This window comes from Numenius arquata, chromosome 7, assembly GCF_964106895.1.
Source record: "Numenius arquata chromosome 7, bNumArq3.hap1.1, whole genome shotgun sequence".
NCBI classification, from domain to species: domain Eukaryota; kingdom Metazoa; phylum Chordata; class Aves; order Charadriiformes; family Scolopacidae; genus Numenius; species Numenius arquata.
This window is the reverse complement of record NC_133582.1, coordinates 59,263,566-59,276,578: the sequence shown is the minus strand read 5'-3', so window position 1 is coordinate 59,276,578 and position 13,013 is coordinate 59,263,566.

The following is a 13,013-nucleotide window of genomic DNA, read 5'->3' as shown; positions in this document are numbered from 1 at the left end:
TTGAAAAACTTTAGCAGCATAATTTCAAATATTGAACAAAGCTGTAAGTGTTAAATCATCTTAATTATTCCAGAAATGTATTCATTTCTAATTTACATTAGTATGCAAATAAATCAAGCCTTTTTTTCCCCAAGCAACCCTTTTCACATGTTAATTGGTAGTTTGCCCTTGGGCTCCTCTGCCTTAGGAAGGATTGGAGTCTTGCATTTTATTTTAAATTCAGAATACTAACATTAAAGCATCTTAGCCATCCAATTGCAGTGGGCACTTAAAGTTACAAACAGATAGGAGAAATAGCCATATTATACACAGAAAAATGTAGCTTCATGCAAGAAAATATCTTAGGTTTTTTGAACAGCAAAGAATTCTGAAAATATTTTAAATTGACAATTGTTTAATGCATTAATGGAACCATGGAATTATAGAATTCCCTACTTACTTCCCTCCACCACACTCTTCTCCTCATCTGTGTCCTCTTATTCTATTTCTCCTGTGCTAACAAGGAAAAGACGAGTGGATCAACGCAGAACAGTGGAAAAAGGGCTCTTGACAAACTAAGATATTTGTGCTATAGCCACTCTCATTTTAAAGACATGCTGAGATTTTTGCTCGGGATACCTTTGCTGCTCCCCCCAAATTGGTTGCCTAAGTCTAATGTAACTGCAAAACTACCAAATCACTGAATGCCTAAATTGCTGCCATCAAAAGAAAGCATCCCTACAGACAGAACCACACAACTGCCAACAAACCAGTCTTTGTCCTCACACATCTGCTTCGCTGTCACCCGCTCTGCCACACAAAATCCATCACAGCTCCAGAGCTGGCAATCCATCAGCATTTAAAGGTAAAATAACCAGTCTGGTAAGGGAAGGGGTGGGAGGGGAGAGATAAATCACCCAGAGGCTCACACCTGTGATCTAAGCCCTCCTCTGCAGGTGGTGGTGTACAGCGCGGGGTGGGGGGGCTGACATCTAATTAGGTGCTCTGCTCCCTTAGTGAAGGGGTTCTAGTGAAACAAGATTTGCTAATTTAGCTAAATTATACTTTTAAAATGCTATGTGTTCTCAAAGGAATAAAATGGAGACACCTATTGGGCCTTCAGGAAGGAAAGGCCACACACATACAAAGAAATGGCCTTTTTAGTTCTAACATAAATTATACTTCACGTGTGAGGAAAATTGGTCTAACAGAAGAGAACCTGAAAACCTCTTTCAGAACAGAAAGGAACCTATGGCATTAAAAGAGACATGCTAACTCTGGCCAGAGGAGAATTTCAGGGAATTAGCCTGTGAAGATATTAAAATATTCATTTAGTTCAATTATCTTTACTATATATTTCATGATAACGTATAATAAAGGAATAGTAGCTATAACATGGCTTTCAACTGAATTTCAAATAAATTTATAGAAACTATAAATATTAGGATATCAAATTTTTGGAAAGAGAAATGGTGTCATTAAGAGTTCAAATCCCATTTCATTATTTCCAGTTCAGTTCAGACCAGGGGTAAACTATAGTCAATATGAAACATTACTCGTTGACCAATGTAAAATGAGTTGTTGGTCTCAGGCCAGGTCCTAACAGACAGATATGTACTGCACAAACCCATCTGTAGTAATTGCTCCCCTGGGCCTTGATCTTGCAGATGTCTGCCCAGTTTTATGCATGAGCAGCATCATTTACTCAAAGACTTTCTGGTTTTGGCCTTATGTTCGTGGGAACATCTCACATTCATGCAGATCAGTACACTTGTAAGCATTTGCAGCGTCAGAGTACAGGTTGACAGCCTTGGCAGAACTGCCAGAAATGGATGGAAGATAAAAAATTAAACTATCCATTCACCTGTTTGTGTGGGACATCTAATTCTTAATGGAGAAGCACTGAGGAGCCTGTGTCTGTCACTGTTCTGTGGATAAAATGTGGAGGACATCTTTACGCTTTAAAACCAGGTGATGCAAATTCTTATTTTTATAAAACAGAAAAACGTATAAAACTACAATGAATTTTATGGTTAGAAAGGCCACATTTAAAAAAGCGAATTGCTCAATGCAAGTTTCAATGCCTCATCTCACCACATTTTCCTTTCCAAGACGTGGCAGAAGCATTTACCATTTCATTAACTCACGGAGACTGTAATAATGATGCCTCTTATCAAAGTCAGGTTGACCAATAAATGAAAACTCCACCCATATGTACGAATAATGATTAATGTCCATTATAGCGATGAACAGATTGCATTGCTCTCTGCAAGCCGCAGGAACAAAAGGAGCATTTTGTCACCATATCTGTATGTACACAAATAGACAAAATCTAAATGATCCTCAGCAGACTCCAGCATATTCTACTGCAACTGCTCTGCTTTTGTCGTTTATAGAAAGTCGGGTAGATCATACCAATTCCAAGCTACGGGATGGTTGTGCCTCGCTAGAGCTAAAGCAATAGCATTAGCACCAGTTTTTATATTTTGCTTTTTCCTTCTGCATATGGAGAGCTCTTACACAAATTACAACAATGTACCTCCAAAATAAAAGAATGATTTTAAAAAAAGAAAACCTCACCTCTTACACAGCTCTCAAAAAGGTGTAAAGATACAATTTTTTTTCATGGATAAATTTTTTACAAGTCATACACATTTACATTAGGTTTGTTATATTGCTTGTCAGATTCTCATCTCCTGCTACTGAGATAAAGCCAGCTTTTTGAAGTCCAGCAGAGCATAAAAAAAATATTTTCTTAAAATTTTAGCTCTATTTTAAGAGTACCTGAAAGCAGAATTTTCAAAATCAGTGGCGTTATGTGTGATTTGAATACTTTAACATGACTACCTCATCTATAGCTGCCCAGATACTCTTTCATAGTTTCGGAGTCTGTCAATGACTTCTTACTTTACGTGTATCCAAGCCATACGTGATACAGCCATGCAAGTATTAAAAAAAGCCACCATATGGGGTCAGACTAAAGGTTCATTTAGTCTATAACCTGTCCTTGATAGTGGCTGAAGAGGGATGGAAAGGTAAAACATATGGTAGTAATTCTCCACCTATTTTTCAGAGTCCTGCAGCAAAGGACTTCCTCAACCAGAAAGAGCAGATTTGTAAACAGCTTGTAAATCAGACCACAGGCTATGAAATTTGGTACTGATGTACTTCTATAAAGGTTTCGTACTGGAATAAATCACTTTGAGGTTGTAAATGCCATCTTAGACCATCTGTACCTGAGAGCAGAAAGTCAGAGCAGCTTAAAGGTGGGCAAACCTGTCCTTCTGAAATCCTAATGTAAATTTACTCCACGTAAATAACTCCTGATAGATTTTTCTTCTATGAATGTGTTGAATTGCTTCTGGACCTGTGTAAACTTTTGGCACCCCTAAAAATCTATAGCAATGATTTTCCCAGTTTCATCTACTTTGTGATGAAACACCTCTTTCTATTTGTTTTCAACATGTCACTTGATAATTTAATTTCTTAGTTATATCAAATAATAATTAGTTCCCTATTTATAATTCCCATGCTACTCATAATTTATGTGCTTCTTTTACCCAGCTGTCTTCTCTTTCTGAAGCTGAGTCCTACCCTGCTTAGCTGCTTTCATATATCTTTCAACACCCTCATTGCTCTTCTCTTTTCACTAATTAATATATTAATATATCAAATATGTATTTTAGTTGGTGGCACATTACTAATTTTAATTACTGACTGATTGTATCTATGATTTTGATGTTTGAATTTTCTTTACTTCTCAGAGACAGAAGCAAAGTTACATATCACGTTTATATATTCAGAGTGGGATGAGAGAGAAACCCAAGAATTTGTAACATCAAGAGCAAAAAAACAAAACTCACAGAGATGAACTCAGATGAACCACGTAGCATGAGTCATGCTGCAATGAAAAAAGATCAGATGATGCATGTGCTTCTTTCCCAGATGCAAAAATAAGTCTCATATCTTAATCACATGATAATTTATGATTCGAGTCGAAGCTTGTGGTATTCTTCTTCCACACTTTGGACGTTTTCACAGCATTTTGCTGATTGTAGCAGAAAATACGGTTATCCCCTCTGGTGAGGCAGAGGCATTACACAAACCACCCATTGAAGAAACAAACAGTTTGGTTTACCTTCCCTTTTGACTGAATTTAGAGAAATAATTTGTTATTTTGAGGACTCAGCTGTCTGGCTGCTCTTCAACATCGTTACTGCCCCTTAAATATGCTGTGCCTTGGAACCTGGCCAGGGGGGTCCAGCATCCCACTAAATGAGAAGCATAGAATAGCATAATACAGTAATGCATTAATGGAAGAACAGGACATAATATTTATGTGGCGTGTTTTCAGACACAACGTTTCAAGTTTACTGATGTATCAAATATCTAATGTCTGCTGAAACAAGTGGGGTTTTTCCCCCGTCATGGCAAAGATTTAAAGAACATTCATAAAACACCATGAATATTACAAGTAATAAAAATAGTGATTATAATAATGATATCACTAGTTATGAACATCTTGATTGGAAGAAATCATTTTAGAATAGGCAGGCACGGGGAAGGACAATGTTAGCAAGAGAAAAAGTAGAATGTTTGAAATTACTGAAAAAAGTCACCAAAAATTAGCGAATCTCTGGTTCTTCTGTAATCTATTGGAGACTGACCATTGGCTTGCCCAGGGTCAGAAATTCATCCAGTGAAACTTCCCAAACTTGAGAAAGGCATAAAACATCCGTTCCATTGCATGAGAGCTTTGGAATTTCAGAGGACGGGTTTATCCTCCTTCAAGCTGTTCTGGTTTTATGCCCTCGGGGACAGACGGGTTACAGTGATCTAAGATGGCATTTGCAATATCAAAGTGATTTACTCCAGTAAGAAGCCTTTAGAAGTACATCAGTACACGATTTCATAGCCTCTAGTTTGAGTTATAGCTGCATCTAAATCAAAGACCAAATAAAATGCACAGAAATGGGTTAAAACCTAACCTGAAATTAAGCATTTTCTATTTACTGAACATAAAAAGGGCACACGTGTTTATTAGGAGGTTCACACAAAGTGCAACCATTGTTCATGTGCTTCAATATAACGCTTTCTTATAATGTCCCTTTAGCGATGCAAACACCCATTTTTAAATGTCTTTTTTGACACGGGCTCTTTCATGTGAGCAGCCTCTCACTATCTCCTAACTTAATATCAGCAAAGCTTGAACCGTATTTTACCAACGCCTTTACTGATTGCCATAATTCAGCTCAGCGGTGTGATACCTAGTTGTCTCATCCCGTATCCACCAAAATTAAAAAGATCTCTGGTGGCAATTGCCTCGTGGAAATTGTTTCATCTCTCTGTTCTCTGTCTCTCATCTGTTGAAGTATTTTCTTCAGTAGAAGACTGACTTGCCAGCCAGTAGTATAATTGCAGTATAAATGAATATTTGATGCCAAGCATTAATTTGGGAGATCATTAGTAGAAACTGCAAATAGTAGTGAAACCAAGCAACTGGATGTCCTGGGAAATTACAAGTAATAGTAGACAGGAATAGAACATAAACAGTTAAGATATATTTCTTTCCACGTATGGGATAATTTATCAAGGGTTACACTTGGAAACTATATTTTCATCAAAAGCTTTGGACATATTTTTACCATACATAGCTGCAATATACCTATTGCTAGGAGAAATCAAACAGGAAAAACCCAGTATTTTCTTTTTTTCATGTTTATCTATTTTGCACACTTTGCAATACAGTGTGAAATTGCCTCTACAGTTTTGCTGATGGTTAACCACATTTTCTGTTTAAACGTTTGATTAGGAACATCAAGTCATTAGGAATATAACTTACAGTTTTACTAGGATAGATCCTAAAAATCTTCACCAAGAGCTGGTCCCCTCTGTTCTAATCATTGTATTGTCACTCGTACAGAGCTCAAAAAATGAGATTTCATGTGCGCTGGCCATTGGATAAACAACAAAAATCTGCCTCGCACATCTTAAAAGCGTAAGTGGAAAGAGCATTTTTAGTATATGAGCCAAAGTTCCCATCATACATTTTAACCTAACCATGATAATATCACAGAGATGGTACCTTCCTGTAACTATGCAATTGTCTAGAGAATTGTTTGAAATAAAGCAAAAACTTGAAAAGATCACATTATTGCAGATAAATGGATGCTGAGTTAGTCACTTATTAGGAATAACAATTTATCCGGGCAATGCAGATGTACCGGCAGATAATGAGTTCAGGCAGTATCGATTCTGCTCCTAAGGGGAAATAGTGCTGGTCTTGACAGCTCTGTACGCCCACCGTCCTCTTGCAGTGTAGGATCACAGGTGGGGCCGAAATCAAGCCCCAGGAAACCCAGCCATGCAACTGGTAAGGGGTAAGAAAGAAGGGGCCATATCTTCCGTAAGGCTGTAAACTATTTTCAGTATTTTGGAGTGCAACCCCTTGTGTTTTCATTCACTGCTATTTCTGAACTGTTCTGAGCTGTGGAGGGCATTATGATGCACCTTAATGTTCCCCGAAGCATAGCTTCGGTACAACTTCTGACAAGAATTGACTATTATCTAGATATCCTCAGGAGGTGAATACCATAATGTCCATTCTGTGAGAGTTTCAGCTCATCTAAGTCCATTACCTAAGTAGCTTCTGTTTCAGTAGGTGCACTCAATCTCTCTCAAGGAAGGAATCTCCAGTTCAATCAATAGGATCATTACTTTTGCATCATTCTTCATTGTTAGGTTCATGCTGCTTGTAGTTGATAAAAGGTGAAATAACTGGTAGCAGCCAAACCTGAGTAAATAAATACAGAACAAATTTGAACTGGCAGCCACATGTACATTTAATTGACATGTATTGATTTACAATTGCTAGTGGGCTTTAAAATGTTGTCCAAAGCCATAAGCAGCCTGTGAAGAAAAGTGTTACCTTTACACGTGTTACATGGTTTCCTTTTTGTTCCCAAAAGCTAACATAATCAAGTTAAAACAACTTATGGCTAGATAGTTAAAGAATACGTTGTTTATTAAGCCTTAAAAGCTTGCAGAAACAAAGAATAAAAGAATCCATTCTTTTCAAATGAATCCAAAAGTCCAGTCTGAGGTATTAGTAACTGGAAGCCACTGAAATGCTGAGCTGGAAGAAAATTGAAAAACACTCCGACACAGCACAGCTTGAGGGTTCTCCATCTGCTGGAATTACCCTCAACCCCAGGCAGCAGAAGTAGAGTGCTATTGCTCAGCCTGCACTTCCCCAGAGCTAGCGAATGCAAAGAGGAAGGACCAGATTGTTATAAAAAAATAAGCCTGTAGAGTCTTTATTATTAAAAGTAAACATACAAGCTTGAAAGAAAAAAAAAAAAAGGTGACTCAGCCTTATATCCTGCACGGATCCCTGCTCAAAGATGCTTAAATGAAACAAACCATTTCGTATATCTTTACATCTCTTTCTGCTGAAACTTCCTTGTTGATCTGGTTTGGGGAGCAATGATCTTCCCTCTGATCCCCAACCCGTGAGGCAGCTCATTACCAGAAGAGGGGTTACCTTTGGCTTCTTTCAAAGGCTGCCTGATTTTCTAACATGAAAAATCCTTTCAGTGGCTGGGAATCTCTTTCACACATTCTGACAAATTTTCTAATTCAAGGAGGTTGAAATAGCCTTTCCCATACACTCAGATTTCACTCTCCAAACTGTGAGTGTGGCTACTCTCAAAACATATTTAGCAGATCACATACTAGTGCCTGAAATCATGTATTTTGTCTTTTTTTCTAAGCCTCATTCTCCTCCGCACGTTTTTACTGGCCACGCATTACACATTACCTACAACCTCTGATCCATCTTTTGCTTTATTGGAGGCAGGCAGCCTATTCTCATCCAAACTCACATGACCACTACTAGAACAGTTAAAACCATATATATATATATATGTTCTCATATAGTAGAGGCATCTATCAGACTACTGATTGAAAGCAAATTGATTTTAAACAGACATATGTTTGGTATAGCAACTCGGGGTGTAGCACCTCCACTCTTGAAAAAGCCTGGTAAATTCTATCTTCCTTTTGATTATCATTTTTAAAGCAAATATAGGAAACAAAGGCTATCTTTGTAGTTTAGTTGCCACTTTTCCTAATGCAGTACTGAAAAATTGAGTTTTTCTCAATTTTTTATGTAATGAGTACTGAAAAATTGATTGTTTCCTTTTTTCCTTCCCTATCTCTTTTATCTTTCTTTCCCTTTCCCCCTTTCTTTCCACTGTCCCCTTCCCTTCCCTTTCAAAGGAATTCACAACAATAGGGACACAGAGATATGAAATATAGAAATATAATTCTGGTTTCTACATCCTCAAAAAGAAGAAAGAGACGAAAAATACAAAGCAGGTAGTTTAAAAGCTTCACTACCTCGGAGTCAAAACTCCAGTAATTTTCCACTTCATTTTAGTATTTTTTTTCTGTATGACACTATCCACATGCTGATGATTTTCACATTTGATGTCAGAGAGTATTGTACGTTTGAGAGATGATAGCTAGCTCATTCTGTCTGGCCCTGTGCTTCTTAACCCTTGAGCCATACATCAGCTCTGAGGTGTCAGCTATCACAAATCAAGTGTCAAAAGTGTACATTCAGGAATAAAAATGAAGATAGAAAAGCAACTTTTCAGCCTGATCATATTGATGGCAAAAGCTATGTCATTCCCAGAGAGCCACGAGGTGGACTTGAAATAAGATATTAAATCAATGTGCTACTGTAATATATGAATAGGGTTCCTACAAACACACCTACATTTCAGATGGACATTTCTGAATTCTCTGCTGCACTTCCACATAAGCTTCAGTTATTCTCTAGAAAGTTTTCAAATCCTGAGACATATGTGTGTTTATAAAATCACATTACCACTACTGAGAACCTACTGAAAAGCAATGCTACAAATTACTGACACACAGACTTCTTCACACACACAATTCCTGCCTGTGGTTGCCAACACCCGGGTCTTCTTATCTTTGGAGACAGCATAGAGATGGTGTGGATACACTGCAGCCTAAAAAGCAGATATAAAGCCCTAAGGCCATGCAGCCAGTTGTTAAGGTAGCTCTGGCAGCTGGTCCAAACCTTCCAGTAGCCAAAGGAAGGTTTGGACCACCCTTCCAGTAGCCAACTATCAGATCTCCTAGCCCCTCCACTATCAAGCTCACAGTCCTCTTGCCCAACTCACCAGCTACTCTGGAAGTTTGCTGTTGTCACACACCCACACAAATAGGTCCCCCTGGCAGCTGACCCCAGTCTCTCCAGTCACTGGCCCCTAGACCTATGGGCCCCTTTGACCTATGGCCTCTGCATACAGGTGCTGGCACCCTGGTCTCTCGTCCCGGCCACCAGCTACTCTGTCATGAAGCTCACTGTTGATCAGGCACATTCACATGGGAAAATAGTTGGGAAGAAGAGAGTTTAATAACAAGATGGGCTACACTGAGGCAACCAAACCCAGTGTACTGGCCAGACGTGTACTGGCCAGCAGCTTGTTTCACACATGACCGACCCCTTTTATCTCCCCTCCTCTCCATTTTCCCACTCATTCTTCTCTGATCCACCTCCATCTCTTCCTTTCCCTTCCTTTGGACCCTTTCCTAAACATGCCATAAGTTCTGTTCATTCCCACAATCCCCCCCCAAAAAGCCATAGTAGGTTCTAAAGAGCCTCCCACGTCCCATCAGATATCCCATTAGAAGTTTGCACTTTCCCAGGAGATCTATGATAATCTTGTTTCCCTCTTTCTTATCGGTGACAAAATTCAGGTTGAACTTCTTCAAGGCCAGGCTTCAGTGGGTCCTTCAGTGGCCCATTAATCAGTACCCTAAGGATTCTCGTATTTGTTATTGTCTCATTATCTCCTGTTCCTTAGGGTTTGCGGTATCAGAGTGCTTAATTTATTAATTCTCTTGTCTCTTGTCCTTGTCTTTTAAGCTGAATAGCTGTTAACCAGATATCCTCCCAAACCAGATATCTTTACAGTCCACCTCCCCTCACACCAGCAGCCTGCCCTCCCTGGAGAACAACGTTCTTCTCACAGAACACGAAATCAAATGAAATGAAATCAGCAGCCTGGGAAAATGTAACCCAGTCTCCTCCATATGTTTAATTCCAGTCGAGAGCTAAAATATTCTTGTTCTTCGCACTCACTCACAGAAACGTCCAAACACTCTGCTTTGCACATAAACATTCTCAGAGGCACAGATTTCAATGACTGTGTTTCATCAGCGAAATGTTCACACTTTCAAAACAAGCTGTGAACTCCTCAACTGAAAAAACCTGTCCTTCGAGCATTTCTTTTTTTCCCATTATTCGAGCAACATAAGCAGGAATTTTATACGGTTTTATACATGTTCATCTGCACATTTTAATCTCTCAAGGTCTACCTTAGGGCGATTGATGTCATCCAGTGCACTGTTTGCCTTATGTGTGAGCACAAACGTGGTTGTACATTTTCCTATGAATATTCACAGGCTACCTGGATTACAACTACGGTTTTAACTTCAAACAAGTTGCCTATCAATTAAATTACTTATAATCTCACAATTTGTCAAAGGGGCATTTTTCCCTCTGCTAAACACTTCTTCAGACCTTATACTAATGTTATACAGATGCTTTTCCATTCACAACGGGCTTCAAATGATTTCTGGTTATTTTAGGTGGTTTCTCAGTTTCGGTGGCGCTATTTAGGATAAGCACACACATGGGAAACTGAGTGTTAAAAGATTATAGGAATGCATATAATACAATAAACAGCTAGAAAGGGAAATGCACAGTGTTATTTATCCTTAACGATCATTCTGAAATTAATTTCTTTATCCAAGATATAGATGCTTCAACTGCAAGCATATAATCCTGTTACTGGATTCCTTAGTGAGGCAACAGGTAAAGCCATCCAAGCCTCTGTGAGGCTCATACCTGCAGATGCAAGATAAAATGGGAATTCTGTAACCTATTTAGCAATAAATGCATATTATTTCCGGTATTCACCACTCAAAAATGGGAAATCTAGAGGTTAATTTTGAAATCTAAAGCTGTAGCAGCAGAGAAATAATCTATTATGAATGAAGAACAGTTTCTATCAGGAATCAGAGATCCATGAACTCTATGTAACTTCTGAAATAAGCATGGTTCATTGGGGAAAAAAAAAGAAAAATAAAATTAGTTAAATCTTCAAGCATCTAAACCTGTATTCTTCAAACCTCTCCAGTGCCACCCAACTACCAAGAATAAAGGGATAATTTCATATGATACGATCCTGTTAAAGATGGCATTGCTCTTTGTTGCAATGGAATTCTCCACCTCCTTTAAAAACAATAAAATTATGTTGTATATTACAGAAATGAATACATTTTCACTGTGTACTGACTAGAAACACTACTGTTTAGGAACACACTCTTTTTAAAAAGTCCATTCAGGCCAAACTACTTTTGCAATAAGAGATTAGACAGTAATAGGGTGATTAAATTTTCAATAAAATATTTGGACACAGTTGTCACGAGAATAATGAAAACCATGTTCTAGGATCCTATTTCAAAGAAGTGCAAAAGTGGACAAAAAATGAGACATAACAGATTATACCCATTAAGATAAGTGCAATGCAATTACATGATAATCTTTTCCATGAGAAATTATTTTTATGATGATCATGAGTTAAAATATTAATTTCTAATTCCATCACATCTATGTGTATCCACTAGAATTCTGCAGAACATACTACAACAGAAACACTGTCTCTGGAAGCACGTTTGCACAGCAAATACACCAGTCAAAAACTGCTATCAAAGTATTTTTCTGAAGAAAATGCACTTGCAAGTATTATCTTTGCGTGAATAGTTACTTAAAACAGATTTATTTATTCTTATTTGCCTTCACACACTATGATGCTGGGGTTTATAATTAAAAAGGGTGTGGTTTGTTTTTTAATATAAAACCTATAGAAGATGAACATACAGAAAAAAAGAAAGCTTTCGTTTTCCTAAATAAACTATTAAAGCTAAAGAGTCAGCTAAGGAGGCAAAAAAAGAAAAATAACAGAGAAGACCCTGCTGAAAGGTGAGGGAATTCATGGCATTTCATTTCTAGGACACTTACCAATTTTTAGGTCCCTTACGAAGATTCTGACTCTTGTCTAGTCATTAATAAGTTAAAACTTTTAATCACTTGAAAGCTAAACCTCTTGAAATGGAAGTAATCTCTGTGAAATGGGTTGTCTCTATCCATTTTCCAAGAAATAAAAAACCCCACATCTTCTCTCACCTTCACCTGGCAAACTTTCAGAAGAGGCTGAGCGTGGTTAGACATGACTAGAAAGATGAGATCATTATGCTGTTAATGTTTTGAATAGTACTCCCAAAATCCGTATATATTTGCAAGTGGGTTACCTGGCAGGCTAACACATCTAAAATTATTTTAAATGTTGGCCAAACCATCCATCATTTTGCTACGGTAGGTAGGTTATTGAAGATCTCTTGACATATGCTACTGATGAATATGATACTCACTGTTGCGATACACACAATAAAAACTCATTTAAGCTAAAAAGCAAGGAATGATCTGGCTTCGGGTTCTATGTGAAATAATTTCCTCAGTGTTATCTGTTCACTCTGGTGCTCCTGATGCTGCATCTTCTTATCTCTTACTTATCTGTTATGGGTACTCTTTTTCATATTTTAACAGTGGCTCAAGAAAGTACTTTATGCATCTGTTAGACTGATGCCATAAATCAATTTCTGTGTCTAAATGATGGAGTGAACTGTGCAGAAGGTTGCACAGATTGACTCCTGAGCCTTAAACCAGGTGGGAGAGTCTGAAAGGAAAGAAAGAGGACTTAATACCACATTTTGCCCTAGAAGTTTTAGAAAAATATGGGACCTTTTTAAGGTACGAGTGGATTTTCTTGGTGCTGATCAAGTTACATAAAAATAAAACAATAGCAAAAAACATTTATTTATTGCACTTTGACATAATAATTCTGTTGTCAGTGAGAGACTGAGTCACCATCACT